The following is a 21,943-nucleotide window of genomic DNA, read 5'->3' on the forward strand; positions in this document are numbered from 1 at the left end:
ATGACTTATCAATAGTTTGTTACTATCATGTACGCTTTATGAGCCAAAGTAAAAAAATGAATGGATTTAAAACAAAAAAATATACGAAAAAGTCTAAAATCACCGGTGTATTAACCGCCATCAAAATGCTCAAATTAAGGCGTGACATAGACCATTCGAAAGAGAAAAATCAGGCGATTCCAACGGTATATATAACTCATTTTCGACCAAAGTGGCGCTTAATACATTTTGCCTTTCCAGCGTCGATATTATTGTTATTCCACAATATCTTACACCCACGATCCCAATAAAGCCATTTTCAAATAATGGCTACCCTTTTCTCTATATATAAAAACTAGCTTGTAGCAGCGGCTTCGCCCGCAATCCTCTGGAATAAAAAGTAGCCTATGTGTCATTTCAGACATTAATCGGGACTCCGGCTCGAAAAACAGAAGTAGGAATAGGGTGGTTTTTAGTTTGATGAATCTGACACTCTCTCTCACCTCACTCTAGGCAGGAGAAGTCACTGGATGATTTCCCTCCTCAAAAAAAAAACACCACAATCTACCCCAGTTCCGAATTTCAATCCGCCCTCTTCAGTCATTGAGTAACAAACATAGGCATAATTATGTTTACTACAAACATAATTATGCCTATAAAAACACAAACTTTTGCATTTATTATATTTTAGTACAGACAAATTAAAAGTACCCTTAACCGACGAGCTTGCGTGAAAAGACTGATGACTGTTGATGAAGCGAAAGGGGTATGTAAGATTCGTAGCAATTGGTGGTCCATTGTCTCTGCCTACCTCCATGGGAGACAGGCGTGAAGTTATGTATGTATATTTTATTAGTAAAATACCCATTATCTGTCTGTACATCAAGTCACGATGTTAAACGACTATATGAGAACTATACAAGCATTTAAGAGTGATGTTAAAAATAATAGCACCAATAACAACGATCCGAGTATAATCAAAAAGATATTTCACAGTTTTATGGCATATTTAATAGTACGAGTATGGTCCCCTTAAAACGTTATTACTAGCTTTAACTCTTTTTCTTTCACGAACAAATATTAATATCTGTACGAGTCGCCTTAGTACGAGTTTGCTTTACGTTTAAAGTAATCGAAACGAGAGTATACGGCACTCTGGTTGGCCGGATCGAATAAACCAACCAATCAGAGCGCCTCAAAGAGCCATTAGATCACCACAGACGGGGCCCAGTAGAGCTGGTTCCTGATCCGGAGCTGTGGACTACCTAGCGGGTTTACCGGACTCTGGCTTGAAACACACACTTGAAACAGACATAGGAACGAGGTCGTTTTTAGTCAATAAGAGTCTGATTTTCTTTCGTCTCGCTCAAGGCGTAAGAAGTCATTGAATGAATTTCTGCCTCAAAAAGAAGGTATATTATAAATGCCAGCGTCTGAAAAGTGAAAGTAAAAAGATACCAGAAATAGTTTTCTTAAGAACGGAAATGACAATAAATTATCAGTTAATGATAAATGGAAGTCCAAAAAACCTATGGAAAGATAGACCATTATAAAAGAAAAGACATTACCTAGGTAATCAAAATCCCTGACAGATTCATTAGAACAATCTATATACTATATTTTAATTACTATTTTATGTCCTAGACTAGACAGATTAAACAAGAATATAATGAAGAAAATTTTACACACGAGTAATGAAAATCCCTGAAAACTTATTAAGGTGCGTCTACGCTAGACGAACCGAGCACGAGCGGAGCCGTTCCCGGCTTCGTCGTTCGCGGCGTCAAATGTGGACGTACAACGATCACGTCTACGAACGCGAAGCAAATCCCTTTGTATTCTCACATAGTTGAAGTAATCGAAACAATGTAACCAAGAATTGTATTGTGAATCTCATTGAAAAAGAGTAACCTATGAAGTTTCTTGCTCGTTCTTCTCCATAAGAATCTACACTTTGGAACGAGCAAATAGCTTCACTAGAGTACTGACCGACAGACAGACGTTATTAATATTATTATATTTGCTTTGACGTTCAAAAGTGCCTTCCTGGTCTATTTGAAATAAATGATTTTGATCACGAACGAAATGCTCGCAGCGCGCTCGTTCGAGGCTGGTAAGTTGGTCCACACTAGACGAATTGTGTTCGGCTCGTTTTTTTTTCTTTACATTTAATGGGTCGACGTTTGACCGCTATCTCACCTGATGGTAAGTGATGATGCGGCCTACGGTGGAGCACGTCTACCCATAAGCAACCTATTCACTCGGGCCTTGAAGACACCCAGGTTATACCCATCAGAAAACACAGACTCCGGCAAGGAGTTCCACTCCCTAGCAGTTCGCACAAGGAAGCTTGAAGCGAAGCGCTTCGTGCGAGTGGGTGGGATATCTACCATGAAGCAGTGACGCCTCGCCGATTGTCTTGTGGTTCGATGATGAAAAGGACTAGGGGGAATCAAGTTGTGCAATTCCCCCGCACATTCTCCGAAATGTATCCGGTAATAAACGGAAAGGCTTGCGACCTGCTCCGCTCGTGCTCGGTTCGTCTAGCGTAGACGCACCTTTACAGTTGACCTCCACGAAATTAATTCATGTGCCGCATTTATATGCATGGTGGAGTGTATGAATGGAATTTATAACCAAGGTTTCTTTTATTGCAGATCTTGAGTTACATGACCTCCCATACATTAATGGAAATTGCTTTGTTATATCTGTTGGTTAAATTGAAATGTTCGTGAGGATTTATTTGGTGTAATTTAGTTTATTACTTCGTGCAGTTTTTTCCCATTCCCCGTCAAATGATTTTTTGGACTAAATAGGGAAGATGGCAGAGTACGAAAACTAAAAGTCTATTAAGTCGCGAGAGCGCGATCACTTGGCTGGATCGAATAAAATAAGTAATAAGAGCACCTCAAAAAGCCATCAGATCACCATAGATACCGTCCGTCAGTTAGGTTATGAAAAAATATTAGAGTATTTTTTTATTTTGTCATATAAGATAACGATACTTAGATGAAACGAATCAAAGTTCTTCTCTCTTCTACGCATAAAACATACCTAGAAGTGACGTCACGCGACATTTCAAATCTATTCATCTTCGAAAGTATTAATTGTTTCCGTAAGAAAATAAAAAATACGTGTCTAATATTTTACTTCTTTCTTTCTGGTCGTTCCCTCAATGCTGAGGATCGTGACTGTATGTCAATCTTCTCCACTCGGTCCGGTTCTGCGCCATATGTACCGCTCCCTGTATCCGGCCTCCAGTCACCTCCTTGAGTTGGTCCACCCATCTAGCTGGCGCTCTTCCTCTAGCGCGCTTCCCCTCCATTTGTCCGAGAATGATGAGTTTCTCCAGGCTGTGCAATGGAGATCGCATTATGTGCCCAAAGAAACTCCGGATCCTTTCCTGGCACGTAGTCAGCAGGCGCCTGGCAACCTTCAGCTCTTCGAGGATGGAGACATTGGTTCTCATAGCTGTCCATCGACTTAGTTCGACGCATCTTAGTTACTCGGCGAATATTACGGTCTTTCCAGATTTTATCGAGGCTAGTCATGGCACTTTTAGCCATCCCGATACGACGTCCGATTTCTTTCTCGCAGTTACCACTGTTAGAGATCAGCGACCCCAAGTATATAAATTCCTCCACTTTCTCGTAATCCTTGAGCGCATTTGATGGACTTAAAACTTGAGCTCTGTCCACCGTCATCACTTTGGTCTTAGAGCGGTTTATGTGCAGGCCAAATTCAAGGCTCACTCTTTCTATTCGTTCCAAGACCTCAGCCATCTCGGACTCGCTGGCTGCAAGGATTGTTGTATCATCGGCATATCTTAGGTTCGTGATCTTCGTACCGCCCATCGTAACGCCGCCATCCCAGCCATCAAGCGCCTTCCTCATAATATACTCGCCGTAGAGGTTAAACAGCTTCGGAGAAAGTATGTTTCAGATTGTGATTCATCCAATTTCACAAAGCTCGACCCGTCAAGGTACAGCCTCTGGACAAGGAATATAAGATGTGATGGCACGCCCATTTCCGACATCATCCTGAACATGGAATTCCATTTTACGCAGTCAAATGCTTTGGCATAGTCTATAAAGCATAACACAAGAGGTTTATTGAATTCGCGACATTTTTCAATGAGTAGGCGTACGTTCAGTATCTGCTCTCGTGTTCCTTTTCCTTGCACAAATCCTGCCTGTTCCGGAGGAATCTGTCTATCTATATAGGTGGCCAATCTCTTGTTCAAAATCTGGAGCATGATCTTACTAGCGTGGGGCATGAGGGAAATAGTGCGGTAATGTTCGCATTTCTTTGTGGAGCCCTTTTTGTGTAGGGGGATGACAGCTGATTGTGCCCAGTCCTGAGGCCAAGTACCAGTGTACCAAATCTTGTTACAAATCTGGTAGAGGGTTTCGGCACCTTCAGGGCCTAGATGTTTGATCATGGCAGCTGATATGCCATCCGTACCCACTGCCTTGTGTTTGAGCTTCTTGATGGCGTCCTCCACCTCACTGAGTAGTATGTTGGGTTCAGCTTCGTAATCATCCCACGACCTGTCGACCTCTTCATGCGTGTTTTCGCTGTAAAGTTCGTAGCAGTACTCTCGCCATCTGTTTAAAACCTGACTGAGGTCGGAGAGAGGGTTACCCTGCTTGTCGTCAACTACCCACGATTTTGGTTTTGGTGGCTTCGTTAACAGTTTTACCTTACCGAAGAGATCTTTGGTTTGTATCTTCACAGCGTGTTGTTCTATTGCCTCACAGATATCAGAAATTTGTTTGTCCTTGTCCCGTCTTAAAGCAGTTTGCACCTCTTTATGTAGCTTGTTGTAAGCCGTTATAGTACCCTCGCTTTTTGCTGTTTTCCTCTTCTCAATCAAGTCCCAAGTATTATCACTGATCCAATTCTTTTTATGACGGACACTCTTAAACTGTGTTCTTTAGCAGTTGTGAGAATAACGTCTTTAGATCTCACCCAGTCAATGTCACTTGAATCAAATGGGTCAAGCTCTAGGGACCGGAGTTTTGGTCTTATCTCCTTTTCAAATTGTTTCAACGCGGGCCCATTCAAGGACGTAGGTTTATTGACGCGTTTTTTAATGCTTTTTAGGCGAAGCTTGAGATCAGCAATGAGAAGTTCATGGTCGCTACCGCAGTCGGCGCCAGGCAGAGTTTTGGAGTTGGTGACGCTTGACCTCCATCTAGATTTTATTAATACGTAATCTATCTGATTTTTGTATTTTCCACCCGGCGCTGTCCATGTGTAAAGCCTTCTAGGGTGGTGCTGAAACCAGGTATTCATAATGGACATTTGGCTCTCAATACAAAAGTGCATTAGCATTTCGCCACGGTCATTACGTTTACCTAGACCATAGTTACCAACGATGGTGCCATTCAAGGGGTCATTTCTCGTTTCGCCAACTTTAGCATTTAGGTCTCCTTTTACAACAGCTATCTCCTGAGATGGTATGGCTCGCAATAGTTCTGTCAAGTCTGCGTAAAAGTGCTCGATTTCGTCTTCAGAGGCTGCACAAGTTGGAGAGTACACCTGTATAATATTTAGGGTCACTGGTCTGGTGTCCAATTTCAAAAGCATCATTCTGTCAGAGGGTCCCTGGTATCCCTTTACTGCTTCCTGCCAGCGCTTGGGTACTATAAAAGCTACTCCATTTTCACTTTTCTCATTCGAGCCCGAGTAATAAACAGTATTACCATTCTCAGTGACAAAATGACCACTTCCCCTCCAATGAACTTCACTGAGACCTAGGATGTCAATATTACGACTTTGCATCTCCCTTTCTATTATATCGAGTTTGCCTGGTTGTGTTACTAGTCCTTTTACATTCCAAGTTCCAATTCTTATACTTCGCTTACCTTTGGGTTTCCTCGAGTTAGGCAGTACAATGCTACCAGTAGTCCTAGTTTCACTGTCTGCCTGGTAGTCTACAGGACAGTGCCCAGTCGCATACTTCCCACCATGCATCCTGGGTTTGCGATGGCGCCGAGGGTCAGTCGGATCGCATGACATACTAACACAACTTGCGGACATAATATTCATACAGTTTTCTTGGGAAGATAGTGCAGTGGTTTCCCCTTGCCTTCTGCACCAGATATTTTAGGGGTTATTTGGACCCCAAGGTCACTGTAGCCTCTTCCGACTGGTTGCCCAGCCAGGTGTATGGTTATACCGCCAATGCTCGGTCGCCATAGCCTCGTCCGTTATCTAGCAGGGAGCACCACGACACGGTATATGCCACGCCGTCGCCTTCCGGCGCGTGCAGGTGAGGTTGACAGTTGGGCCAGATCAGATGTGGTTTCCGTTCTCCCCCTCACTCCCCTGTATAATATTAATATAATATTTTACAACAATCTAAAATACGGACATTAAAATATAAAAAAAATAGTCATCTTCCCTATTAGGAAAACACAAAACAGAAATATTCAACAAATATATAATAGAAAACCCATTAATAAATTGAACAATACCCACTACTTAGAACACCGATCCCTTCGTATTTCCCATCATAAATTTCCATAAAACACACTGGAAACGACAACATGGGTCAACGTAGTATCCTAAAGATTAATATTCATGTTATATGATTTGTAATCTCTGTTTCTGGCGTTAAATTATAATTTACGACTGTTGCTTAAGTTCTTGTGGTTAGGATAAAAGGAAAAGGACCTTCGGTTCATAAATTTAAGGAAGATATTGTAATAGGAAGCTACAGGGCGACTTTTTAGGGAGAGGATTTTGAAAAAAGTTCTGCTGGTTGACAAGGAAAAATGGGCGACGAATATGAGGTATCAGATTTAAATTTTGTGGCGGACAATGGCCTTATAAAAGAAGTTTAAAGTAACAAATGAAGTTTTCTGTTCTATAAATAATGCTTAAACTTTATTGTTTGTTTTATTTTAGATTATAAACAGATCATCTGGTATAATATTTTTTTTATTTTAAAACAATGCCCCACACTAGGATTTTCTCCTGTGTCGTGGGTGCGTTTACCAACATATAAGTTCACATACACATTACACCCAGACCCGAAACAACAACTTGTGGATGACATGGAGTTGTTTCGTGAGGGAATCGAACCCGTTGCACGTTGCGCGGCAGCCAGTTGCCCAGCCACTGCGCCAACCGTGCAGTCAAAAAATATAAAACTATAGTTCTGTTATATAGTTATCATGAAGTCTAGTATTATGACGCCTGCCTGGCAGAGACTATAGAATGCCAATTGCTACATTTTCAACATACCTCTTTCGCTTCATCAACAATCATCAGACTTTTCATGCATGCTCGTTGATTAAAAGTACTTTTAATTTAGCCCGTATTAAATATAAACTTAAACTTAAACTGAAATTATTTATTGCCCTATGTACCTAGCTTAGATATATCGCCAATTATAAGACTCAATTCACTAAGAAAAAGAACCAACGTCTACACCAAGTTGTACCTCAATAAAACAAGCAACGTATAATACATTACACATTTCGAGTATGAAAACACCGATTTTTCTTAAGATTAAAAAAAAAAAAACAAAGTTATATCAGAGACATCTGTCGGGACAATAAATGGGACACGTGCTTACAAAACGGGTTTCAGTTTATGGCGCTTTCAAAGCACTATGTAAGAGGCTCTTGGTAGAATAAATAAATCGAAGGAAAGTAAACAAAATTGTGTTACAAAATGTATGTTCAGAAGAGATTGAACTTTAGCAGGTTTTGTATCTAATATATTATGTTTGTTGGATTTTTTTTACTTATATATATGTGAAGTGATTCTTATGATTATACTCTGAGTTATTCGTAATATTTGTTTGAGTAGAAGTTTAATATTTTTCGAATTTATGTCGTATCGTCTTTTATCCCCGAAGGAGTAGGCAGAGGTGCACTCGTCCCTGTGTTTATTGTTATATGTTACATGTAATAGGGGGTGAGAATATTGCCATATACTGGGCACAATTCTAAGACTACGTGCTACTGCTGAGAAATTTTCAAATAATCAAAATTAAAAAAGCCTAGTTAGACTTCGCCCGACTCGGGAATCGAACCTGAGATTTACGACCACTCGGCCAACGAGGCAAGTTTTCGAATTTTATCTTGTAAGTGAATAAATATGTTTCTTTTTTGGGAAAGGACAAGATTCGGCCTTGAGTAATCGCTAGCATTTACTATACTACCAAGACGGATAACCCACGACACTACATTATTACCGAAAAATAAGAAATTTCGTAATAAACCAAAAGCTTTTCCCAAAACCAATATTTAACCGACGTGGGCTCTCAAAATTCAGGGCTGCCCTGCGTTTGCGGTAAAACTCCATTTACTAATGACTCGTCCAACGGTTTGGTGGCAACCCTACTATCCCAAGTATTGGCAGAGTGCCACTCGAGTTTCTAATAATCTCACTTTATATCTGTTAATTAATATTGTTTTGTTGAGAGGGCCTCGTGGAGAGGACCATGAAAACCTCAGGAGTTACTCATAAGGTTAAGCTACAGTACCCGAGGTTGGTTTGTGGATGGGTCATTGCTTCAATAATAGGGTAGATGACTAATTTTATTTTAATGTCCGTCTGGTAAATTATTTTAAAACATTAAACACGTATTTTTTATTTTCCTACGGAAACAAATTCTTTCGATGATATTATTGATTCGAAATAACACGTGACGTCACTTCTAGGTACCTTTTATACGTGAAAATGACGAAGCTAGCTCCCACTCCTAAACTTCGATTCGTTTTATACTATAAACAAGTATTATTTTAATATATGAAAAAATTCTAACCTTAATTGACGGAATAAATATATTTTTTATTTTCATACCGCGTCATCATTCCTATTCGCTATAGTCTAAAGGTAAGCGTCCACAGAACCACATCGTACGCATCGCGCGCATTCCGTATGACGTCATCGGTACGCATCGTATGTAGACATTGTCGATGATGCGGTGCGTACGATCAGTGGACGCCGTTGTATGAGTTTCTCTACAAGATCAAACTAAAATCCGTTACGTGCGATGCGGCCCTGTGAGTTAAAAAAGAGAAAGAAAAGAGTTTAAAAATTCTTCTTAATTATGCTACTTATTTATGTTTGTACAGTAACTATGAAAATGTTTTAAAAGTTTAAATAGAATCGGTGTTGGTAACGTTTCATTGTAAAGAATTTTTCAACTTGTTAAGTATTCACCCCAAAGAAATTCAGATACGCTAACTTAGGTTTATAACAAAGCAAACTTTTTAAACTTAGCCAAAGAATTTCCAAAGTAGGTAAGCTATTTAAGCAAAAAAAAAACATAACTTGTAATTTTACAAAACATTAACATGAAAACAACATTTATTTACACCAGAATAAAGTCTTTATTAAAATTATCATATTAAATTACTCGTGTTTTAAAAATGTGAGGGCTACATTAAAAATCTACCAGGTGGGAGTCAAACTCACCCAAAAAGGGTTCCGTAAAATTTCTTCATTTATTCATTCGAACAATAAATGGTATTAAAATCTTTATTGTGTGGGATAAATATTAATTTTATTCATATTGTCATAGCGGCTACAAAAATACATAAATTCATCTGTCCAAATTTCGACTATCTAGCTATTACAGTTCATGATATACATAGCTTAGTAACAAACTGACAGATGGTCAGCGAAGTCTTAGGCTTACTCTCCACGTAAACTGCGCACGCTTTTGTCAATTAACGGATGCGTGCATTTAGTGCAGAAACAAATAAAATTGTGTCCACGAAACGGTAGCGTCGCGTCAGTCCCTCATCTTACAAACCCGCTTATCTTCATTTGTAGGTTGCATGTATTCAACAAATGACGCATCGTGGCCTTTTAATCCTAAATTAGGCACTTCTGAAACGTCAAATTGAATTGTTCGTCAGTCTGTCCGTCAGTGAAGCTAGCCTTAGTCATAGGGTTCCCGTATAACATTTGGGTACGGAACCTCAAAAATGAAAATGTATCTTTAAATTTCGGGAGTACACGTAAACAGGGCGGGAGTGTTAGTGAATTATTCATATGTTTGCGCGAACCCTGAAGTTTATTGCCAAAAAAGTGCGCAAGTAATTTCGAGATTCTTGCCTTTCGTAATTAAAATGTTTGTGGGGGACGATTACACGATGTTTTTTTCAGTTTATATCAGGGTTTATGATTATAAACTCGTGATGCGTTTCGTGAATTACCAATGAGTAACTGTACTCTTCGTTAATGGAGAGAGATATGAAGTTATGATTATAGGGAGTTATTTAAAAGAGGTGTTTGAAATTGGGTACATGTTTTAGGAAGCTTTATGTACAGATGCTACTTAATCCTATGCAAATATACTATTTATAGCTCACTTTTTATAATATTACTAGCAAATTCGGCGAGCTCCGTTTCGCCACTAATGATTTTCTCTGTTTTCCGGCTTTTCTCTTGATTTTTGCCTAAAATTTGCTATAAACCTCACGGAGCCTGAGACCTTTCCAACGAATGCAAAACCGTAGAAATCGGTTCGTGCATTCTGGAGTTATAGCATCAGGAAGGAAAACCCGACTTATTTTTATACATATAATAGATATTTGAGAAGCTAATCGAGTTAATATTAAAAATGGCTTCTTCAATTAAATAAACCTTCTATAGCTTTGCATTTGATAACCAAATTCATGAGAAAAGTTTGAAGCTGTGTTAAATTATGCAACGAGACTCGTTAACATAGTTCATGGATAAAATCTCTGCAATAAGCTGCTAGTTTGAAAACGGTATCAAGAGTCATGGGAATGAGGTTGAGTAAAATATTATTATTGTAAATTTTTATCAACACTTTGTAGCAACACGCTGCTACGAGATAATACCATACAATATATACCAGTTGAAAATTGTATCTGGTATATAGTATACAAACAATATAATTTCTCTGGTACATAGGTTGTACCAGTAGGTAGATTAATATTTAGTACTTGTATCATAAATGCACATAGATAGAATAACATGGATCAGTCATTAGATATTATTATTACTCAATAGGCTAGTGTACTGTCATATTCTAATTAATCCATCAATTACATTAACAAATAGGACTCGATTTTATTGTTTCGTAATGTAAATGAACTTTGACGAAGCAACGCAGCAACGATTTTATCACTAAAATACGTTACGCAGTGCTGTAATAAGTTCCCATATTTGATTCAATAATCAACAAATTGCAGAGGGGTGTCCATATTAATATAAACGTTTTTCGTCATTTACCTACTCTGATTACATAACATGTGACTTATAACAAACCTGTTTCAGAATTCGTTGTTACTTTAAATATGTGCACCTTATCTTAATTCTTCTAATAATAAAAATATTCCATACATACATATACAAACCTCTAGTTATCACGTATCATATAAATGATAAAAATATATAAACGACCATCTCAGCGAACACGATATGATGTGCCCGTGTCGTGTTGCACCGAAGCATTTTCTAGCTACGTGGCGATGCAGAAGGTGTGAAGAAAATACCGCAATGTAGTGTGTGATGCGTGCTTTCTATTTTTATGTGACCTTTGGTATTTTTATGGGGTAAGACGGTAAACGAGCAGTCGGAACACCTGATGGTAAGCAATCGACGCCGCTCATGGACACTTGAAACACCAGAGGTGTAACAAGTGCGTTGCTGGCCTTTTGGGGGTTAGGAATTTAAGGGTTGTTGAGAATTGGGATACCCAAATATACACCCTTAAAGGTGCATTTTATTATGATTTATGAGGGTTTTACCGTATACATATCACGTACATTACTTATTAAAGTTACGAGATGTTGTAAAGTCAAAATCATTTATCAGTTAAGGACACTTTTGGACGTAAAAAAACACAAAAAAAGTAGTCTGAAGTAACGTTGACCAAAAGATATAATGCGTGATTATAATATCTTTTTAGCGTGCGAGAACCAAGCTCACGAAAGATTACCACGCCCTCCCCCTAGAAAACTGGCGAGAAATAGTACAACAGAAAAGAAATACATAGATTCTTATATATTTTATCAACCATTTCTTCTGTACGTGCTTGGCTTCTTATAAAACAATATCATGCGAGAATATTAAACATAGTCTTAGACCCTAATTGAATTCTTGTTAATATAAGTAGCGAAATTTTGTGAAAATCCCTAGGGTATTAAAGTGAGTGACTTTCTAAAGGTCGAGATTACGCGTGCAAATAGCCAGTGACCTTTCTATTTTATGCCTACAAGTATATCTAGTAGCTTGTGGGTATACCTTCTCAGATTTTGTTAAGGTTAAACATACATTCACTTTTCAATAGTTTGTATACATACCTATATAAGGTGAATTTGAGGGTGATAATTTACGGTTTATTTTTTTACCGGAGAAAATCATCCAATAAATTCTCTATCCTTAGGCTAAGCCACCGCTTATGGTGCAATAAGCATATGGTGGCTTTTAGTCAGTAAGAGTTTGACAGTCACCCTGTTCTTACTTTTGCTTTTCGAGCCGATAAACCCGCTAGGTAGGCCCCACAGCTCCGGATCAAGCATTAGCCAGGCCCCATCTGTGATGGTCTGATGGCATTTTGAAGCGCGCGCGGAATACGATGCGCCGGACGCACATGATAATTTATGCTTAAGTACTGCTAAAACATTACGCAACTCAAAAACATTTTGCTACATTTGACATTTCGAAAATAAACACAACTTTCAAAGTCTACAATACTTTCTATATTATAGTATTCGGACAAGACGAAAGATAAATATGAATAAACAAACAATCGTTAGAATTTAGTAAAAACAATAAAGAAAAAAGAAATAACGATTCACTAACAAACACTTTTACGATTCTTCGAATTATCGTGAAAGTAGGTCGAACTATTAAATTGTACAATGAGAACGAATATTGTTGTAAAACTGTCACCATTTTTTGTATTTAGCTTCCAAAAGATTTCTCCCTTTTGAATTCTTTTTTCCTGTTTATGTCTGAGACAGTTTTTTTTTTATCTGGCGTGATAATTTTACCGAATCTTGTTACGTCGGTGGTTGCTTTTTGTTCCAATTTTTTTGGTCCTTCCCTCGCACCGAAGGACCAAGGAAGCTTTCCTTTTATAAAATAACGCTTTGTCTACAATTTTGTGCGTAAACTTTTTTCTTTATGTCATGAGCATTTTGCATTTTTTTATCTAACATACGTAGTTATATACACCATTAGGTCATGACTTTTTATACAGTTACATACAGTCCTAACCCATAGTATACCTTTGCTTTATACTATGCAGCGAAGGAGCTAAGACATTAATGTAACAGCTAACTGACGACCTCACACGTGACTTATTATCCTAGTAACAAATTGGTATCTCATCCACTACATCCTTGATCTCCTCTGAAGCTTAGAAATTATAATAACATCGGCTTGCTAGCTTTGCATATCGCAATCACAAGCCTCGTAATTTCAGGAATCGATCGACGAACTGTGCCAAACCAAGCTATATGTATGTAGCTGATGTATATTATGCAATACTGAATTATATTTATAAATACATTGCATGTTAGTATAGTAATAGTTCAGCAGAAAAATAAACACTTGCAATTATTAGAATCGTATATATTCGCGGGGAAATTTTATGGAGAATTTATTTATTTTCATAATTCTCTGAAAATTCCAGTTATATTTGAAGTTATTGGAATTCTAAATGAACAAACGAAACGATAACAAAAATTAAACGACATGAATAATAAATGTTTTAGATTACACTATACCAAATATTAGGTTTAGATTTCAGCCATGATCGTACCACTTCAGGGCAAAGGCCTCCCTACCAAATATTATTAAAAATGAAATCCCTTATTATTCAAAATCAAATTTTCTTCGTTCACAGAACTACATTGAGTAAATGCTTCCGAAAGTAATGAGTACAACTAAAAAAACATAAAAGTTTCGAAGAAGTTGACATAATATCACATTTTCGTGTTAAATAACTTGTCAATTTTGTGCGTTAACAAAAATATTGGGTCTCGGTATCGCCTTTCACTTCAAGATATGACGAATTTTACGACTAAACAAATATCCTTACTAAGGAAGAAATATTTAACGTGTGACGTAGAAAACGTATCATGTTTCTATTGATTTTCTGTCACTAGGATAGTGCGAGCTATTTTTATATTCTATGTAGTTTATATTGTTATATTAGGTAGGTATTTTTATGATTATTTTAAGTATTTATAATTTGTTATTATAAAAATACTACAAATACTAGAAAATAAGTTGGGTTGTATATTGTAATAGCTATTACAACAACGTAATCTAACGCCTTTTAATATCAATCATATTGAACATTTTCAAAAAATATCAATAGTCAGTATTTCTTTGCCTAACCCATTTGGTGTTAAAAGGTGGTAGTATTAAAAGCGAAATGGTTAAAAGTGGTTAAGTAGTTGACTAAGAAGATAGACTTAACTTATAAATCTCAACCTTAAAACGAATATCTTTTAAGTTTGAAATCAAACTGTACACATTTTTCAAGAATTTATTTCGATAGAATCTCTGAAGGGAGTAGAGTTAAAATTTCAACACGGCTGGTGCAGTTGGCAGCCTTAATATAAAGAGTGTTCGCAGAGGTGTCTATTAAATTACTTTTAAAAGACATTTCTTTTCCCGTTTTCTGTTTTGTAACTCTCTCTCTGTCGTATGAAACAGGGTTGTCTTATGTATTTTTTGGTTAAATGAAAAATCTTCTTATAAAAACATTTAATTGAGTTATTCACATTGTGGTTCATATTTTTAAAGTGGTGTGTGATGAAAGATGATATTATGTATTATAATATAAGTATTTCGTTGTCTAGTATAAATTAAAAATGCAAGTGTAAGTTTATACAAATCTAAATTTAACGGCATTTTCATAACTATGACGTCATAATGAATGACGAGTATTTTTCTGTTGAAATGACAATTTGGTTTAACATAATTATTATGTGTGTATGTAGTTTGTAAATGTAGGTTCTTATTTTATAAAAGTATTTAATTTATGTAGTTTATTCTGTTGACGTGCCTTAACAATAATAAAGTAATAATAAATAAATATATTTACTTGGAAACGATTTTCCTGCATCCCAATTATTAAACCATTTAAAATAAGACAAAGTTAAAACAGGAAATTGTAATTGGTTTTTTGTTTAAGTAATTTCACTGCGATACTCGTTATGAGTTTTAAATAACTTTATTTTATGCATATCTGCATCGCAAATTCTCAGTATTCTTTATAGTGCAGTTGGAATACGAAAATTATAATTTGATTGAAGATAAATATTAACGTGTTCGTAAGCCACATTTTTTGGAAATATAACACAAGTTATACTGCGCTAAAGAGATAGTTCTTGTTTTTAAAAATTCAATGGTTTTTAAGATAGTGAATTGAATTCTTCATTATATTATTAGACAGGGTTATAGCATAGCATACATGTAGCAATAATCTAGTCGTACACATGATTATTAAATAAACCAAAAGTCAAATCTTAACATAAAAATCTCCACACTTTTCATTATAACAACACATTAATAAAAACAACTTTTAAAAAGTGGTCCTTCAGTACACAAAGAAGAGCATGACTTTAATCTAATTACCTTTGTCTTATCAACGTAAATTTGAGTTGAGTAAACAATTAGAGAGCTGTATCTAGATCCAGGTGTTATAATCTAAAATACTAAAAGCGTAGAAGAGTTGGTATGGCGAAATTTAATTAGCTGTCTGAGCGTTCACAAAAGGCGGTCTTGTGTGCTGCAACCAAAGGTAATATGAATGTGCCTTGAACGCGCTTTCATAAAAGATATGCTAAATGCGAAAAGCCAGGCGTCAGGCTAAAGCTTTTATTGCTGGGGATTTAATAATTTGAAAGCTTTGAGAGCTGTATATAGGGTGGTTTTTAATTTTAACACACAGGTATGATGATTATTTTTTTCGTCGTGTGGTATAATAGTAATTTCTTTGCACACACTTTTATTTAATAACAGAATCTGGAAGTATGTTTGTGATTAAATTTAATGGGTAGGTACAAAAAAAATATGATCTTACTGTTGAGCTAGAGGTCTCAACTTCTCAAGAACGATTATTATCTTAATCTAAGTAAAAGGACAAGGCAAAGCTAGTAACGGTAGAACGGGGTGAATAGAATTTAAAGTGTGAATAGAAATAGAAGACATATTCCTTGTTCTTTTTCTTCAAAAAAACGTTGCACGTTCACTGGGATTTACTCCTGTGTGATGGGTGCGTTTATAAACGTATAGGTACACATACACATGACACCCAGGCCCGAATCAACAATTTGTGGATTACACAATGAAATGCTCCGTGCGGGAATAAAACCCACTACACGTTACGCGGCAGCCAGTTGCCCAGTCACCGCGCCAACCTTGCAGTCTTTCTAGCATCTATTCACGTCATTTCGGTATATATTATCTCCATTTTATGTACTCTTATCACTTTAAACTCATCGTAAAACAGTAAACGTGAAGCCAAGCAACTAAATGTACGATAATACTCATATTATGTTAATACAGAAATCCATTAAGCAAATTACCTAAACTTTATATGTGCTTCGTGACTTATACTCTTATGGCACTGAGTTAGCATCTCTAATGCTTTGCTGTCATTAATCTGACAGCTTAGCTGCTACTGGTTAAATTGTTAATAGTGTTACGTCATAACTCGTGAGTGCATACCTAACGATCCTTATTGCAGATGGTCGTGGATCTAGAGAAAATTGTATGGAGTAGGTAAGTAAGGTAAGATTGAGATAAAGAGATATGATTTATTTTGTTCTAAGTGAGTTTTAATGCAGGGAGAGGCTTGAGGGAGTCTTTACAGAATGAAATATACAAGCTGTATCACAAAAAATATTAATTGCAATTTCTCTACTAAATGTATCTTACTTTATTCGTGGTGACAAAATTTTTGTACCAAATAAAATTAATTGAAAATTACTTTTGCTAAATTAAAACAAAGACTACAGTGTAAAATCGTAATGAACACGGTAGATATAATTTTCGTAGCCAGTGCTACGCGGTCGTAGCAACCGTAGCCTCCGCTACGACTTGTCTCCGTAAGCCAAATAACATTGTGTTTAACTTAAATGAAGTAATAATATGTATTTTATTAAATATAAGTCTACTTGATTCATTTGTCATTCAATCATGTTCTAGAATATACGTATGCAATTAAAATCTGCGACTTAAAATTGACACATTAAATACGGTACTATTTCAGCAAAACTTCCAGTGTCCCTAAATCTTTGTAGTGAGTTTCAAACGTCATTCACTATAATGTGATGTAGATTATTGTGTTGCTTTGCAAAACTAGTCTCAAGTTCTATTAGACTGTTGTGGATAAACCTTAATGTGTATTAAAACTTAATGTTTGAAGTAGTTATCAGATTTGTAGATATAACTTTGTCATAGTACATGTAAAACATTTATGAATAAACTTGTTTTAAAAGACAATTAGGCTGCTGAAATAAAGTAACTAAAAATCACGGTCTACTCATATAAAAATCTGGAAAAAATGGTTTATTAGTTTCAAGTCACAGGGGACTCTTCATGATGAAGGCTGTTTTTAGTTAATGTTTGTGTCTCACATTACAAAATTAAGTTTTTTGTTCCTTACCCTAAATATGTAGCTACTGCATAAATCATACAAAATATTCAGTCATAATGCACCAACTGTTCTTACATTACCAGAACAGTTTCACCCCAAACACTCAGTACCAATCATTCGTCATGTACCAACAAGTGTAACTAACTTGAACAACGATTGAACACAAATTAATGTAACTACAGTCAAACAAGCTAAGTTGTCAAATTGGTTGAATAAATTACCCATTACATTATGTAGATTATGTTCATTATAATAATCATAAAAGCAAGTACATGTGTTATGCTATGTTTTAAGGGGTGTGATAAATTGAATACACTTAGCACAACCTCTGGTCTTACAGTGGGTATCAAAATGGCAATGCTGCCAGTCTTTTGGGCATCCTACCTCAAGAAGACGCTTTAAGTTTGTTTTTCTTTATTTTCCAATTTTAATTTTAATTGTTAAGTTATAATATTAAATAATAGTTTTTATTATCATTTTGTCATTCATTTTGGCTGAAAAATGATACCACAATATTCAATCACAAAAACCATAATCTCACATTAATTTTATAATTGTAACTCTAGAACAATAAATTATTATGCATCAAATGACTAATTACTACGCATCGACAATCGTTCACCAAAAAAAGCAAAAATTCAATTGATATAATTTGATATTTGCGTTTAATTAGTCAATTACCGTATCAATTAAAATGTGTCGATGCAAATTGATTAATTGGATGGATGTTCAATGAATGGATTAAAACGATTACATTATGGTGATTATGTGAATTGAAATGGGGTGTGGTAACCTTAGTCATATGCGTTGAAGTGGAAAAATAGGTTAAAAGGGAGTAAAGTCATAATATCAGCTATGTTAAGTGTGGGAGATCCGTGCTTTGGCACGATTGGGCTCGACCGAAGTAATACTACGTCCTCACAGAAAACCGACGTGAAACAACGCTTGCGTTGTGTGAGTGAAGTTATCAGAGGCCCAATTACCTCGTTTCCCAATATTCCCAATTCCCGATTCTCCAACAATACGCAAATTCCTAACCCCCAAAAGGCTGGCAATGCACTTGTAACACCTCTGGTGTTTTGGGTGACCATGGGAGGCGCTCATCGCTAATTATCAGAAGATTTGTTTGCTTCCATAAAAAAATACTAAAGTATGAGAGAAACTACAACAAACACCTTATATTTAATTGTATTTTGCTTCTAATCATCGTCATCTTCTAGTCCCTTAATAAATTAAATATTGGACAAAAACTGAATCGCTATACAATTATACATCGGGTGTTCCGCGCATTGTCAAATTTAGCGATTGTCAGCTCATTAGCACGCATTTAGCATTAACGCTATTCACATATAGTTGTTACCAACATTTGGACGTATTCGTATGCAAATTGATAATAATATTAATCAATGTAATGTTATGTATGGAAATTATTAGGATGCTTGATTGTCATAAAGGTAGAACTATTAGGTAATAACTTTGTCATATTATATTAGAATTTACAAATTATCAAAATTTTAACCAGATGCATTAATGTAATGGAAGCTTAAGAAGTCTGCAAGTAGTTCGTATTGACCAACACCTTTTTATCCCTGTGGTGGCGTAGGCAGAGTCACCCTGATCGTGCATAATCAAGCAGACAGTTTAATTCAATGAATACATACAAATTAAAAAGTAAAAAAAATATTGAATGAAATTACCTACTTAACTTTTATATAAGAGTATTCGCCTATTTATCTGCATATTTCGCTTAGTTTATTATCCACACGCATAAAATATTACATGGGACTTATAACACAAATGGTGAAGAGTGGCACTTCTTTTAATTACCTTCGGGGATAAAAGGCGTAACTGATCTGCATATTTCGCTTAGTTTACTATTCGTAAACCTTTACGATTAATTATCAACCCTAAACAGTATAATTTATGTTCCATAATCAAGTGAATATAACAAAAAGTGGTTCATATTTTACAAAATATTTTCCCCTTGCTTCTTGAAGCTTGCGCAGTTGTTCGTGTGCATCTGTTGTTCGTGATGCAATCACCGACGTGATGGTGGGTGCTCAGTCACAAGATGTAGGAGGCAGCGGAGATTGTCATAAGTCATAATTTATGGCTGGATGGAAAATAATAATTTGAAATTCCTTACTGTAAAAAAATAAAAAGTAATAATGTGAAAGTCCAAATGTTAACACTTGTAACGTTTCTAGTGTTTCAAGTGTCCATGGGCGGCGGCGGTTGCTTACCATCAGGTGATCCGTATGCTGGGATGCCGAATTATTCCATAAAAAAAATTAAAGAGCTGTAAATAGTTGTACTAGTAGTTAGTAGTTCTTAGTTAATTAAAACTTAATGGATGAGAAAGGATAACAAATATTGGGTGATATTAGGTAAAAAGAGAAACGTGATTATTTCTCATTGTATTTAATAGACAGAAGCGGGAAAAGATTCGATAAAGGTATTCAAAATATAGAGCAGGAAAAAAATTATAGGTGTTAAACTGCACGATTGGCACCCACGACACAGGAGAAAATACTAGTGTGTGGTCTGTTTTCTTTTTAGATATTGTTATCTAAAATAGGCTTTGTCACACAATAAGGTACAAACAATCGTTACGTGTTTTACTCGAGTTCTTATCACTTGCACCATCCGAAAATTTTTCTACTATGACTATTCTACAAATCCTCAATTTTCTTGACTTAAAAATAAGACGTTTTCCCTGCATTCAGTTTCCTACATGTTATTATCTTTTTTGTCATATATTTTCTCCTTGTAATTTTCCTGTCGCCACCGACTGCACTTTATTAAGTGAGAACTGGTTTATACTAGTATTGCAAATGCTTTTTCCTAAAGAAGCAATCAGAAATCTAAATGAGCTGGCTCGACCGGAGTGATACTAGAGAATTATAAAAAACCGACGTGAAACAACGCTTGTGATGTGTTTCATTGTGTGAGTTGAGTTATCAGAGGCCCATTTACCGCCCTTTCCAATCTTTCTGATCCCACATAACCCAAAAAAGACTGGATTTTTTACATCAGGCCTAGTATTCACTTCTGCATTTGCCGACCAACAAGGCAGTTCAAAAACTAATTTAATTCACACACAGAGACTTACTGCTTTGATCTGAAAGCTAACGACTTTGCCAAACAACCATTTCATTCGTATTGTTTTAAATCGAATCCCTGGTATTCTCGCAATTTTGAACATAAACAACAAATAATGAGGTTCGCATTGTAATCCGTATTACGGTTCACATGTACGAAGAAGTTTTAAATTCAAAATGGAAGTCGTTTCGTTCACTGTTTTTGATTTAGACTCTCGAGTTTTGCACATAAAGTTTTGTTCGGCGTTCGCAAATAAATTATAACTTGAATGTGGTGGGAATGATGAGAGGTTTTTTTATTGTATAAATGTACATACAGGTTCATGTTAACCATATTTCTTAACTGCGATTTAGTGTTGTATGTGTATTCTGTTTTCTCTTTACATATAAATAATGCGTTGTAAAATATGTTGACAAGTTGTGTAGTGTAATTGAAATGTTGATATTTAATGATATTGTTGTGTGATATGAGATTATTTGAGTGAAAATTATGTTAAACATCATTTAACGAGAATATATAATGCATAAACATTTTTAAAGGTAAACAATTCTACGAACGCATTTTGTAACTCCTGCAATGTTGCAATTGCTAGCTAACGGGGCAAGCGAATGAACATTTCATAAAAAATCAAAATTGTAATAATAAGTTTATTTGCAATCCTGTTTGATCCTAATACAAAACCAAACAAAAAAGTCTATTATTTCTTCTAGTAGCTTCCACAAAAGTAATACGAAAAATACTTTCATCACATCTAGGTTTTTACTCCGAATTCTAGAGAAAATTACTAAAGAAAAATATCGCAATACATTGCTGGCTACGTTGCTGATATATACCGAGTATGATATTACGAACGTGCTCCGGATAAAGAAGTTTTCACTAACAGGTATAAAGTATGATCCAGTGTTCGTTGAGTACACGAATATACAGGATTACTGAAAAAACAACCTCATGAGTCTGTATTATTAACATTACAAATCAATATATTTTGTTTTATAACTTGTCATAAATCCGATTTTTTTTAAGTCAATTTTTATGCATTTTTAATAGGTTATGGAGCAACGGGTCTGAGATCTAGTTCATAATGAAATAGTGTTGAGAAACGAAACACATTATTTTATATTTTCTACTCTACATAGTTATTGCATACCAAGCCAAGGCTTCTGATTCAGTCATTCTGTTTCCTGCGTTAAATTTCACTGAGGGCATTCGAAAACTGTCGTTTAAGTTTTTTCTCCTCTA

At 35.9% G+C, this 21,943-nt stretch overlaps 1 pseudogene; it reads right to left on the reverse strand.

Moving 5' to 3' along the window:
- Positions 1-3,135: 3,135 nt before the first annotated feature.
- LOC126910991 (uncharacterized) lies at positions 3,136-6,535 on the reverse strand (annotated as a pseudogene).
- Between the last annotated feature and the right edge of the window lie 15,408 nt (positions 6,536-21,943).

This window comes from Spodoptera frugiperda, chromosome 9 (genome assembly GCF_023101765.2).
Source record: "Spodoptera frugiperda isolate SF20-4 chromosome 9, AGI-APGP_CSIRO_Sfru_2.0, whole genome shotgun sequence".
In the NCBI taxonomy this organism is placed as follows: Eukaryota; Metazoa; Arthropoda; class Insecta; order Lepidoptera; family Noctuidae; genus Spodoptera; species Spodoptera frugiperda.